Raw genomic sequence first — 12,239 nt, 5'->3', positions numbered from 1 at the left:
TTGAGCTGATAAATGGTAAAGCCAAGTAGCAGGAATACTAGACTGAGTCGTGTTCTCATTTGACTGTATATGAAGGAAGGAAATCAGGTAACTCATGAATTACTAAAACTCCATTCAACATTAATTGAGAAAAACAGATCTGATGGGCATGAATTAATCATCTTTGACTCTTCCAAAATTTGTTGGTTAGTTTCAAAGGAAAAAGTTCAATATTTTTTCTCAGGTTTATATTATGAAAACCCATATAATGTGAACACTATGTTTTGATATGAAAACCCAATTTGAAAAGCCACTTTGAAACCACTTTGAAAAACTGGGAGAAAAAATGTACTTTATTTTCTATTGTGATATACAAATTTACCTTCAAGGTATATTTTGTGCGTATCTACCTATTTTAAACCAAACTTTATTAGGAATTCAATAGTCTGTTAGGATTAGTTGATGAAAGTTGTTCTTTAAGGTAACCTTAGATAGTATTCATCTTTGAAAAAATGAAGTTTTTTTAGAGCTGAAATTACAGAATCTCAAATAAATATTCTTCTCTATTCCACTTTTAAATTCAAAATTAGAGGACTTTGAAGAATTAAAAATGGACATCTACTGCCTATTTGGTGCCATTTACAGTAATGTAGATCCATTGTATCAATATGCAGTGACAAATTTAACCCAGACTGAACATAAATTTAGTTTCTTACAAGTATGCCCAGTGCTTTAAGTTTGTTCGTTTCTATTACTTTGTCCTACTTTAGACGATGGTATTAGTTTATGTATTAATTAATTTATTTAATCAAACTCATTTATTAATGGTGCTAATATATGACTTCCTAACGCTGGCCTGCCACTGCATGATCAGCCTTTTTTCCTATTGGAATTTTTAAATTTTTTAAGTGATGCTTTTTTACTTTGTCTCTTCTGCCTTTAATAGCTGTAAGATATTTTCCCCTTTTCTTTGAGCAATTCACAGCCTAACTCTATGCTGTTGTAGTGTGATGCTTTTGCTCCTTTGTACAATTGCAATACACCAAGTATTTGTGTGACTGTAGTAGGGCTTCTGTTATTCTACATTGGTCATTGACCACATTGTGTCACCAACATCACCTTGTTTGCCGTATTCAGATACTGCATTTTCCTATTAATGGATAAACTTGCTTTTCCTTTTAGTTTTATCTTGAGTAATGTAAATTGCACTTACCTATTCAATTTCCGCTCTTTTTTAGCTTCCTGATTCGTTTCTTATTCTGCTCACTAGTCTTTTTTCTTAGCATTTGGCAACCTCAGACAAGTTGTTTATAAGTAACTGCTCATGTGAGGTGAACTGTACTGGGGATGACATCCTTGTTCTAATGGAGGAGGAAGACCAAAATGAAACTCTGCCTCCCATCTGGAAATCATTGACTCCCCTTCTACAAAAAAGTGAGTTTATATTTTAATCAGTTGAGTTCTGTTTTTCTCCTTCATTGCTTTGCAGTGTAATTGTATATGAATGCGCACATAATTACAGACTTGTCGGTATTACTTTTTACTTCCTAGTTTTTGCAGAATATTAACAATAATAATAATAATTGCTAATGTTACCGAGCAGTTATTATGAAGTGGCTTCATATGTATTATGTAATTTAATCCTAAACTATCAATTGCGGAATATATTTCTAAGTACTGTCACCGTCACCATTTTGCACAACTGGTAAGTTATAGAGTGGGAATTCAAACATAGGCATCTGACCCCAAGGCCTGAGCAATTTTAACCACTAAGATATATGGCCTTTTAAAAAGTACAATTAAGGCAATGTGTTTGTTCATGATGCCAAAACAACCAGTTGAAAAATGTGAAATTAATAGAAACCAGATCGTTCTTTATTGAGATAAAAAATAATAAAACTGATCAAATTACATTATTTTCCATTTAAATAACTTTGTAGTGCAGGCACAATGTGAAAATTAGTTACCATAAATACCTATTTAAGTGATAATTTCTTTTTCCTCTCTTTTAGCATCTTTGGCTCCTTCTCTTTTTCTTTATACTTCAAATTTATCCTTTTCCCTAGTTTAAACATCAATTTCTTCTGAAAGTACACACACATTCACACACCAAAAAAAATGTTAATGGGAAAGGAAATTGGATTGGTTATCTGGACACAAATTATTTTTATAAATTGGATTGTTTTCAGATTCTTTTAAAATTTAGGAATAGCAATGTATTTTAGAATGCAAAAACTTTAGATTTATGAAGAGTCTTACTACTCTCCAGCCTGTGAGCTGATTCAAACTAATGTAGTGATAGCTTTGTAGGTGACCTGGCATCTGAGGCACAGGTTTTTGGTGCCCTTGTCACATGCTGTCGTCCCAACTCTGATCCCGGCTACAGAAGTGCCAAACGGTTCTGGGCACACTGACAATTTTTTTCCATAAGCTTGGGCTGTGCATGTCTCCATTCTTCCGCCTCAGGGCTTTCTCTGAAGCTGGGGGAGGTTACTCAGCCCTTGTGCCAGGAAAGCCTGGAAGAGTGAGGGAGTTACTGCCACCTGCAGCAACCCTCAACTAATGGGAGACAGGATATTCTGAATAAATGCACCAGCCTGACATCCTTCAGATGAGCAATTCTGAGGCACATTCTACAGAGTTCCTCAGAGAATCCCCAGTAGAATTGATCCTTGGTTGCCCAAATCGTTAACCAACTCAATAGCATGATTGGCTTTTCCTTCCCGTCTCACTCCCTAAGCCTCCTCGCTCTACTTCCTGGGGTTTACCTTCCAAGGAAACCACCTACGTCCAAGTTCTTATTTTAGACTCTCTTTTGAGACAACCTAAACTAAGGCAGGAATTTAGAATTGAATTTTCAGATAACTTACTGAACCCAGTGTTCTTTTGAATCCTGCATTTTAATTTCAAATTTTCAATGGTACTCTTTAGAAATCTTTTTAGCCCTATGTACTCGTTACATAGTAGCATGATTTATCTCTTTCAAGGAGATGAGATGTTTACACATACCTGAAATGTACATTTCAGTGCTCCAAATCTATATTTAAAAGTAAAACCTTTTGAAATCATTTGAAAAACATTTGTTACTTTGTGCTTACCCCCTCTAACTATGCACAGTTCAGTTGTTAAAACCCAATGATAAGAGAAGGAATGTTTTCTTTAACTTGACATTTTATTTTCAGGATATTATTTTTCCCAGGAATTCTATTTTACGGGGCTACATTAGGAAAGTGTTGATTTGATATCTGTCATATGTTCCACTTACTGTTTTCTTCTTCTTTGTTTTTTTTTTTTTTTTTTTGAGTTTCTCTTTCAGGTCAAAAATCATCGTGTTCAGGAAAATCTCCAAGTGGTTACCAGTGGATCAGCGGCATCACAGCCCCCTTCTCTCATTCAGTGAAGAAAGTGTTATAAGGGCAGCTGCTCAAGCCTTTTCTTCTCTCCAAGGTGCTAATTTAGTTAGTACTCAGTGAGCAAGGAAACGGATTTTAAAATTCAGGAAAGGAATTAACAGTTTTATTTATTTTTTTTTATTCTAAGCCTCCTCAAACCTGAATCTATGAATATCTGGTATTAAATGACCTTCAGTGATAAGAATCAACTGATAGTATGCATTTATTTGAAAATTCATCAAGATCAAGGTAGTAGGGAGAAAAAGTAAAACCTGTGGATTTGAATTATCTCTGAAATGTATTCTAAAACTTTATGCAAATAACCGTGGCTCTTTTCTGTAGTCAGGTCTCCTAGATGCACGGATGTATGTATGCTGGCTGTGTTGTCAGCTTCCTAAAGTGCTTTTGTTAACACCATAATTTTAAATTAAGTTTTTCAGAAAGCTGTTCCTGCTGTACATTTTGGCATCTAAGATTAGGTCAGTGGCCATAAATCTCATTTATGTACTTAATGCAAAGGAGATACTGCTGTCTTGGGAATCATGTGAACCAGATCCCTTACTTTGCTCCTCTCACGAGATATTGACATATAAAACAAAATGCTCCCATTTTGGTTTGCATCTTTCTTCATTTAAAACTTTAAGTAAAGAATGTTTATGCAGGGTTCTTTTTCATTCATAAAAATGGAAATCACCCTTAGTGTCTGCATGAGTAGGCCTGTATTCTTGTTCACGAATTCACATGATAGATTGCCCCATAAAATCTTTACGTTTGGCTTGTGCAGCTGAGTTCATGGCTGAATACAGAATGATAAAGAAGCTTTAGCATTTTGTGGAAAGAAAAGAAATCATGCCTTCTAGATGGCCCTTAAGCTAGCTTTTAACTGCCTGGAAATCAGCTAGAAATGTATAATCAAATTTGCCATTAAAGGCACAGTGTTTAGCGTAAATCTTTGGGGCATAATCTGTAAATTAATGCAAAGGGATTCTTTAACATTTATTTGGTTTTCATTACATTTGCATGGAAGTCGGCCAATCTAAACATATTTATTCATTTATTTATTTATTATTTTTTTACCTTTCTATCCATCAGAAGTTAAAATAGAAATGATGGATTGTGTCACTGGCTAGTCCAGCAGTCTATTTCTTTCAACACATTACTGTGTATTTACTGTTTTAGCTATATTATTTTCAATTTCTGGCAAAATAGTCAGTTTTTGATCCTGGGTAGAAAATGTCAGTGCTCACATTTCCTGTGGGGTTTTGGCCTTTTTGTGAAAAGGTAGGGGAGAGCTCAATGAATTATGATGCTGTCATCTGAAGAAACCACAGTGTCTTTCTCTGCCAGATTTTCGCAAGAACAGAGCTGACCATCTGCTCACGTAAGCCTTTCCTTGAGCCCTCCCAGCAGCTCAGTCAGGCTCCTGCCTGTTCCCTCTCACGCTGTGAGAACGGAGCCGACAGAAGTCCTTTTAACCTTCCCTTTCCAAGGTTAATTGATTTAATAACCCCCAAAGAAGATGAATTTTACCAGAGGAACTTAGAAATCTAAATTTAGGAATTTAGAATTTCACAACCCAGCTTAAGTAATATTAAAATTAAGACTGAGTTGCCTCTTAAACAGTTTACTGAGAATACATATGTCTCTTATTAATTTCTTGAAAGCTGACACTCCTCCCATCCTTCACAACTCTATTTCACTATATTTTATAAAATAATAAATATTACCAGATGATAGCATTGGTGTATTATGATCTTAGAAATCAATGCATTCTGAATGTAAATAATAGCTGATATACATTGTAATCATCTGATACTATAGTTTGCCATGCTTTAGTGCTCCTCAATAACCATTAATTTATACTTTCTAGTATCTTTCACTGACCCCTAAGGAGGGATCTTTGCCTGAACTAATGGCATTGTATTCCTACCTATTCGAAACAATTCTTAGAAAAAAGTCTCAATATTAAGGATTGTGGTCTGTGAGGATTTTTCAGTTTAATTTTTTTAGCAATCATTTTGTAGCACTAGTTTCAAATGCTTTTTTAGGATTTAACTTTGATTTATTTTTCTTGATAAATAAATTTAAGTCTTTGTCTCCTCTTATGACTTTTTTCTTTTATCACCTTTTCTTCTTTTGGCCAGCCGCAGCCTAGAATTCCTTCTTTCCATGACATTCATTCAGCAAACATCATTTTAGTACCTATTCTGTGCCAAGTACTGTGCTAGATGGTGGGTTTACTAAAGAGAACGAAATAGCCTTATTTTCTGCACTCACAGGATTTAAAGTCTAGTGGGGATAATACCCATAATTATGCAAAATATATGTGAGAGACAGAGAGAGGAATGCACTTAACCTCATATCTATTTTTGGATTCTGTGTGTCTAGGGAAGTACCAGGTAAAGACAGGAGAAAGAAGGAGGAAAATGCTCCCTGTCTGAGGCAACAAATAGCATTTTGAGGCCTAGAAGCAAGGGAGACTATAATGCCACAGGGGGCCAGAAAATAGTGGCATAAAAAGAAGGCAGAAAATTATTAACGTTAAGTCAACCTACAAGTATGTATTGAGTGTGGATTGTTTGTGGTACTATGTTATGCCATTGAGATACAAAAACAACTAAGGAATAGGTGCTGCCCTCAATGAGCTTACAATCTACTGGCAACAGTATATTCAATTTGCATTAAAGGATTAAGATGGAATTTTTTTGCAGGAAAACTAAGCTTTGTAGACTGTTCAAGGAATTGCACTTTTATTCCATGATGACTCTCCCAGCCACCTTACCTACCTTAGCTACATACAAGGCAGCTACTTGCAAACTGTCCCAGATATGTTTCTACCAAGATATGACATCCTCTACCTTTTCACAACGAGGAAATAAGGAGCTCATTATCATTTTTCGCACATACATTTCCCTAACTTTATCCCAGTGCATGGAGGTTTTGATGGTTCATGTTACAGTGAAGATGCGTGAACTAACCAGAGCAGTATCTTAGGAGAGTTTAAATCAACAAGGTACAGTCATAGCATCACACTTTTGTAGCTGGGAAGGCCTGTAAGAATCATTTGGTCAGGAGTCAGGCAGATAACTAAGGACTGAAGTGGTCCGGGTGTCAGATGGTCAGTTTTGATGTTTACTGTGGCAAAGCAGAGAGTTAAACCAGAGAGCTCAATCTAAAGTTATTCAAAATACTCTATTCACCAAACAAAATATGGATTTAAGATCCCTGAATCAACTCACCTGTCTCATTTCATAGATGAGGAAACTGAGGGCTGAAGAAGTTAGAGATCAAAGTCTCACAGCAAGTTAGCAGCAGAGATGGAACGAGAGACCACGTCTCCTGGTTTTCAGGTCAATGACTCTCCACGCTGTTTAAAAAACCCTCTCCGGAGAGTTTAATCAGGTCTTTTTGGGTAGTAAGATTATATTTGATTTCAGAAAGTCAATTTTAGAATGCTTTCACAAGTGCTGGTTATGACTGCAAAGCAAGAACTAAAATGTATAATGCTTCAAAAACTTACAGCATCTTGAATTATAGTACAAAGCAAATGTGTAACCAATATAAGTTCCAAAAGACAGGAGTGAATGATCAAGACAGCTTCCTTATATGAAATTTAAGACATTTTATAGGGCCTTTGCACTTGCAATTTAGCCTGCCAGGAACGTTCCTCTCCCAGATATTGGCATGGCTCACTTCTTCAAGCCCATGGGGGCATGTCACCTTCTCAGAGAGACCTGCCTTGGCCATTCTATCTATGAATGCCACACACCCACTCTAATACTTCCTCTACTGTTTCTTGTCTAAACTGTCTCATTAACTCTCATCTCTATCTAACATGGGATATATTTTACCTCTTTCAGTTTGTTTATTCTCTGTGTTCTTCAGCTAGAATGTAGGTCCTTGGTAGGGTGGGGTGGAGTGGGGAGGGAGTGGTAAAGATTTGGACACGCTGAAGGTACTCAAAATTATTGAATACTACATAAAACACAGACGTTTCTTCACTTATAAGATCATCTTGCAAATTTTAAAGGCAATTAAAAGTCAAACATGATTTGGAAATTATGTATGTAATTTAGTATTTCCATATATATAATTTTCAAAGGCCAGTTGGCTTCAACAGGTAATCATATTTTGTATTTGATAAAAAGAAATCAATTTTTATAGTGCCTGTTTTCAAGAATAAGGATAAAATTTTTAAGCTATTAAATAGCTGAATTACATGCCTAAAACATAATGTTTTATCACATTTTTATGCATAGATATGAAAAAATTCAGTGGTACACAATAAAAAGGTAAAGATGAGGGGTAGTGAAAGTTTACACATGTTCAATCTTAGATGATACTGACAGTTCTCTAAAGTAGTAGTGTCAAATTCCACTTCCACAAGCAGTATATTATTTTTGCTCCACATCTTGCCAACACTTGATATTTTTGGTCTTTTCAGTTTTGTCTATTCTGGTGGATATATTGTGGTGTCTCGTTGTTTTAATTTGCATTTCTCTAGTTACTAATGAGATTGAATCCCTTTTTATGTATTTACTGGCCATTTTGATCTTCTCTTTTATGAAATGCCTGTTTAAATGTCATGTCTATTTTTGTATTTGGGCTATCTGTTCTTTTTATTGATTTGTAAGAGTTCTTTATGTATTCTATATATGTGACCTTTGTCAAATATGTCTATTGCAGATATCTTTTTCCCATTCCGTAGCTTGCCTTTTCATTCTCTTAATGGTATCTTTTGAACAGAATTTGTTAATTAGTGTAGTGGAATTTTTCACTTTTTCCTTTATATTTAATGCTTTCAATGTCCTATTTAAGAGACCATTTCCAAGCCCAAGGCCATGAAGAAATGTTATGTTATCTTCTAGAAGATTTATTGTTTACCTTTCACATTTAGATCTACAATCCCCCGAGAACTGATTTTTGTGTATGGAGTGAGGTGTGGTTCAGATTTTGTTTTCCATAAGGATATACAATTGAACCATCACCACTGCTTGAAAGGACAATTCTTTCTCCAGTGCTCTGTAGCATTATCTTTCTCATAAATTAAGTATTTATATAACTGTGTCCCTGTTTCCAAATTCTTTATTATGTTCTGTTGGTTGATTTGTCTTTCTTTGTTCTAGTACCACACTATCTGAGTTATAGTAGCTTTTAAGTGTATTTTGATATTCAGTGGAATAAATCCTCCAACTTTTTTTTTCAAAATTATTCGGCTCTTCTTAGCCCTATGCATTTCTATGAAAATGGTAGAATCAGTGTGTCATTTTCAACCAAAAATAGTACTAGAATTTAGATCAGGAGTACATTAAATATGTAAACAAATTAGGGAAGAATTGAGATTTCTGCAATACTGAGACATGAACAAGGTATATACCTCATATTAAAGGTTTTTAAAATTGTTTCTTTATCGAATTGCTTTATTTAACATGTAAAGCACATAGCAAGACATTTGTAAACCAAAGATTAGAGGCAGTAGTAAACTGGGAAGGACAGGCTCTGTCTGTGTGGCCAGTTATTTAATTACAGGTAGTAGAACAATTCTATCAGCACCTTGTTCTCACAGCAGCCTAATCTGCCACCTAACCCAGGCCAAAGGCACAAGTATGTGAATCTGACTCTAACGGGGAGATTCTTAGAGGGGGATTTGGTGCCAGAGATGTCGGCTGAGGTGACCTCACAGGAGAAGGAGCAATTGCATCCAAAAGACAAGTGGCCTGCATGAACTGGCCTGGGGACATGGCTGGAGCTCCTATAATCAGAGCCTGTACTCAGAACCAGGAAAGAAAACATTGTCACCGAGACTGTGGCCATATATTGCAGCTAGCAATAACCAGAAATCTAGAAGCTTATCCATAAACATAAACTGATAACCAAGAATCACCAAAATTAGAGGAAAACCAACACTGGCTCAGAAGATAGACATCACATTCAACACACAAAAATAATTTAACCTTTTGGGAATATGAGTTAATGTAAGAAGCAGAAAAAAACTAATTATTATCATCAGTATCTGATGAATTAGGGAAGATATAGCTAACAATAAAAAGGGCTGCTAGAATAGTGAATCAATTCCAAGATAAAATAAAATAAGATCTTAGTGTTGAGGTGAATAGAAGAAAGAACAGGTCTAAACATCAGCTTAGGGAGCTAGAAGGTTAAGCTGAGGAATTTTTACACAGCCCAGTGCAAAATCACAAAGAGATAGAAAAGTATAGGAGTTTGTTGTATTTGGTGCCCTTATTTCTCTTTGGGGCTTTACAGGTTCCTCAGCTTCATGTGATTGTGTGTATATGTTCAGTCCTTGCTAGAGAGGACATAGGAAATGTTTGAAGTTGTAAAGGGAACTGCTAGACAGCAGTGAGATGAACAGAAGTAACAAAATTAGAAGTCACAGTGAGAGGAAGGAGCGATTTGTATTTAACTAATGTGTACACTTATCTTTATTATATTCTTCATCCTACTTCTGTTAGGTTTAAGGAAAATTAGAGATTTATCTTTCCCTCCAATTCCCCTTATTCCTACAGTTAGCAATTGCTATTTATAGATCTTTCGGAAGATAAAATAACTTTTTACAATACACATACCTCTACCGATTTAGCATTGTCAGACATTCTCTATTGTCTCCTCACTATGAAGAGTGAGGGATTAGCTAAATTTCATTTACTATTTATTATATGCCAGACACTGTATTAACTCATTTATCCTCACAACCACCCTATGAGTTAGATACTATTGTCATCCCCATTTTACAGATGGTGAAACTGGGGTACCTAGAAGTTAACTAGGCCAAGTTTACACAGGTGGTCAGTTGGTGGGATACACATAAGCACACTGGCTCTTAGGCTTCTGCTTTTAACCTCTATCCTATACAATCTCTCCATAGGTCAGTGATACACCTATGTTATAAGTCTGTCACTGAAGGATTAAGTAAAAATTTAGGTATTTTTCTCAAGCTCCTTAGCTATGAAATTTTAAGAGAGAAATTTGTCATATGTTATAAAATAAACTACTTCCAATGGAATTCTAATAGCAATGGTTTCTCAGTGCTGAACCAAAGCAAATACTTACTGGATGGATTCTGGTGCTGCATTTCGATTTTCATTAGTGACGGTGAAAATAATTTCTCAGTGTTGTTAAAGCAATTCGATAGTAGAATAACTTTAGATCATTAATCCTTACTTATAAATAAATTCAAATTGTTTGGTTAAACGATACATAAAAATGAAATAACACCACTTACAGTGAACAATAGGCTTTTGTTAAAGTGTCTAAATATGGCAGTGACTAAAGAGGTCAGTTGGCACCGGCACTGTTTTGGAAAGCTACTGACTTTAAGAACAAAGCGATGCTGACAAAGTCACCTCCACTGTTCAGATTTGGAAGTTTGATGGCAGCCCATGTTCACTCTGTAAACAAAAATATCCCAAGAAAAAAAGGAAACAAAATGTTTTCTCCCTCCTTCCCCATTGGCACATTTTCTTGGCTGTTGTCCCACAAATATGTTCATTGAAACAAAACCAAAAAATGTTTAAAGCCAGATATAAAACCAAGATTCTCTGTAAGGAAGCTGATTTAAAGGCATCTATTGGGAAATGACATGTCTAAACATGTTATACCTTGATAACATCATCCTTAAATAGAATGGTTTTAAATGCCGTATTCAGAACTTGACCTGAACGTTTTTAAAAGTTTTTTTATTCAGGTCATAATAGTTTATAACTTTGTGAAATTTCAGTTGTACACTATTGTTTGTCAGTCACCGTATAAACGTGCCCTTTGACTCCTTGTGCCCACCCTCCAATCCCCTTCTCCTCTGGTAACCACTAAACTGTTCTCTTTGTCCGTGTGTTAGTTTGTCTTCCACATGTGAGTAAAATCATGCTAGGTTTGTCTTTCTCTGGCTTATTTCTCTTAACATAATACCCTCAAGGTCCATCCATTTTGTTGCGAATGGGATGATTTTGTCTTTTTTATGGCTAAGTAGTATTCCATTGTGTGTGTATATATATGTGCAACATCTTCTTTATCAAATCATCAATCAATGGGTACTTGGGTTGCTTCCACATCTTGGGTATAGTGAATAGTGCTGCAATGAACATAGGGGTCCATAAGTTTCTTTGAATTGTTGATCTCAAGTTCTTTGGATAAATACCCAGTAATGGGATAGCGGGGTTCTATGGTATTTCTATTTTCAATTTTTTGAGAAATCTCCATACTGTTTTCTATAGTGGCTGCACCAGTTTGAATTCTCACCAGCAATGAATGAGGGTTCCCTTTTCTCCACATCCTCTCTAACATTTGCTAATTTTTGTTTTGGTAATTATAGCCATCCTAACTGGTGTAAGGTGGTATCTCATTGTAGTGTTGGTTTGCATTTTCCTAATGATTACAAACGTTGAACATCTTTTCATGTGCCTGTTGGCCATCTGTATATCTTCTTTGGAAAAATGTCTGTTCATATCCTCTGCCCCTTTTTTGATAGGGTTGTTTATTTTTTTGTTGTTGAATTGTGTGTCTTTATATATTTTGGAGATTAACCCCTTGTCAGATATATGATTTGCAAATACTTTCTCCAAGTTTGTGGGTTGTCTTTTCCTTTTGTTCCTGGTGTCCTTTGCCTTACAGAAGCTCGTTAGTCTGATGAAGTCCCACTTGTTTATTTTTTCTTTTGTTTCCGTTGCCTGAATAGACACAGTATTCAGTAAGATCCTTCTAAAACGGATGTCAAAGCATGCACTGCTTATATTTTCTTCTAGGAGTTTCATGGTTTTAGGTCTTACCTTCAAGTCTTTGATCCATTTTGAGTTAATTTTTGTGTATGGTGAAAGATAATGGTCTACTTTCATTCTTTTGCATGTGGCTGCC

The 12,239-nt window shown here is 35.5% G+C and overlaps 1 long non-coding RNA gene across 2 annotated transcripts in view; it reads right to left on the bottom strand.

Annotated features, from left to right (window-relative positions):
- LOC124235665 (uncharacterized) overlaps positions 1–10,572 on the bottom strand; it is a 77,088-nt gene extending 66,516 nt beyond the window's left edge. The window contains exons 1-2 of one of the 2 annotated variants that reach the window (XR_006887539.1): positions 10,443–10,572; positions 6,611–6,848 (exon numbers count right to left, since the gene is read on the bottom strand). This is a non-coding gene — a long non-coding RNA (uncharacterized LOC124235665). The remainder of the gene's footprint in view (positions 1–6,610; positions 6,849–10,442) is intronic. The other variant, XR_006887540.1, reaches the window with a different exon arrangement.
- Positions 10,573–12,239: the final 1,667 nt, after the last annotated feature.

This window comes from Equus quagga, chromosome 2 (genome assembly GCF_021613505.1).
Source record: "Equus quagga isolate Etosha38 chromosome 2, UCLA_HA_Equagga_1.0, whole genome shotgun sequence".
Lineage (NCBI taxonomy): Eukaryota > Metazoa > Chordata > Mammalia > Perissodactyla > Equidae > Equus > Equus quagga.
The sequence above is the reverse complement of the archived record's forward strand: the minus strand, read 5'-3'. Positions and strand labels throughout refer to the sequence as shown.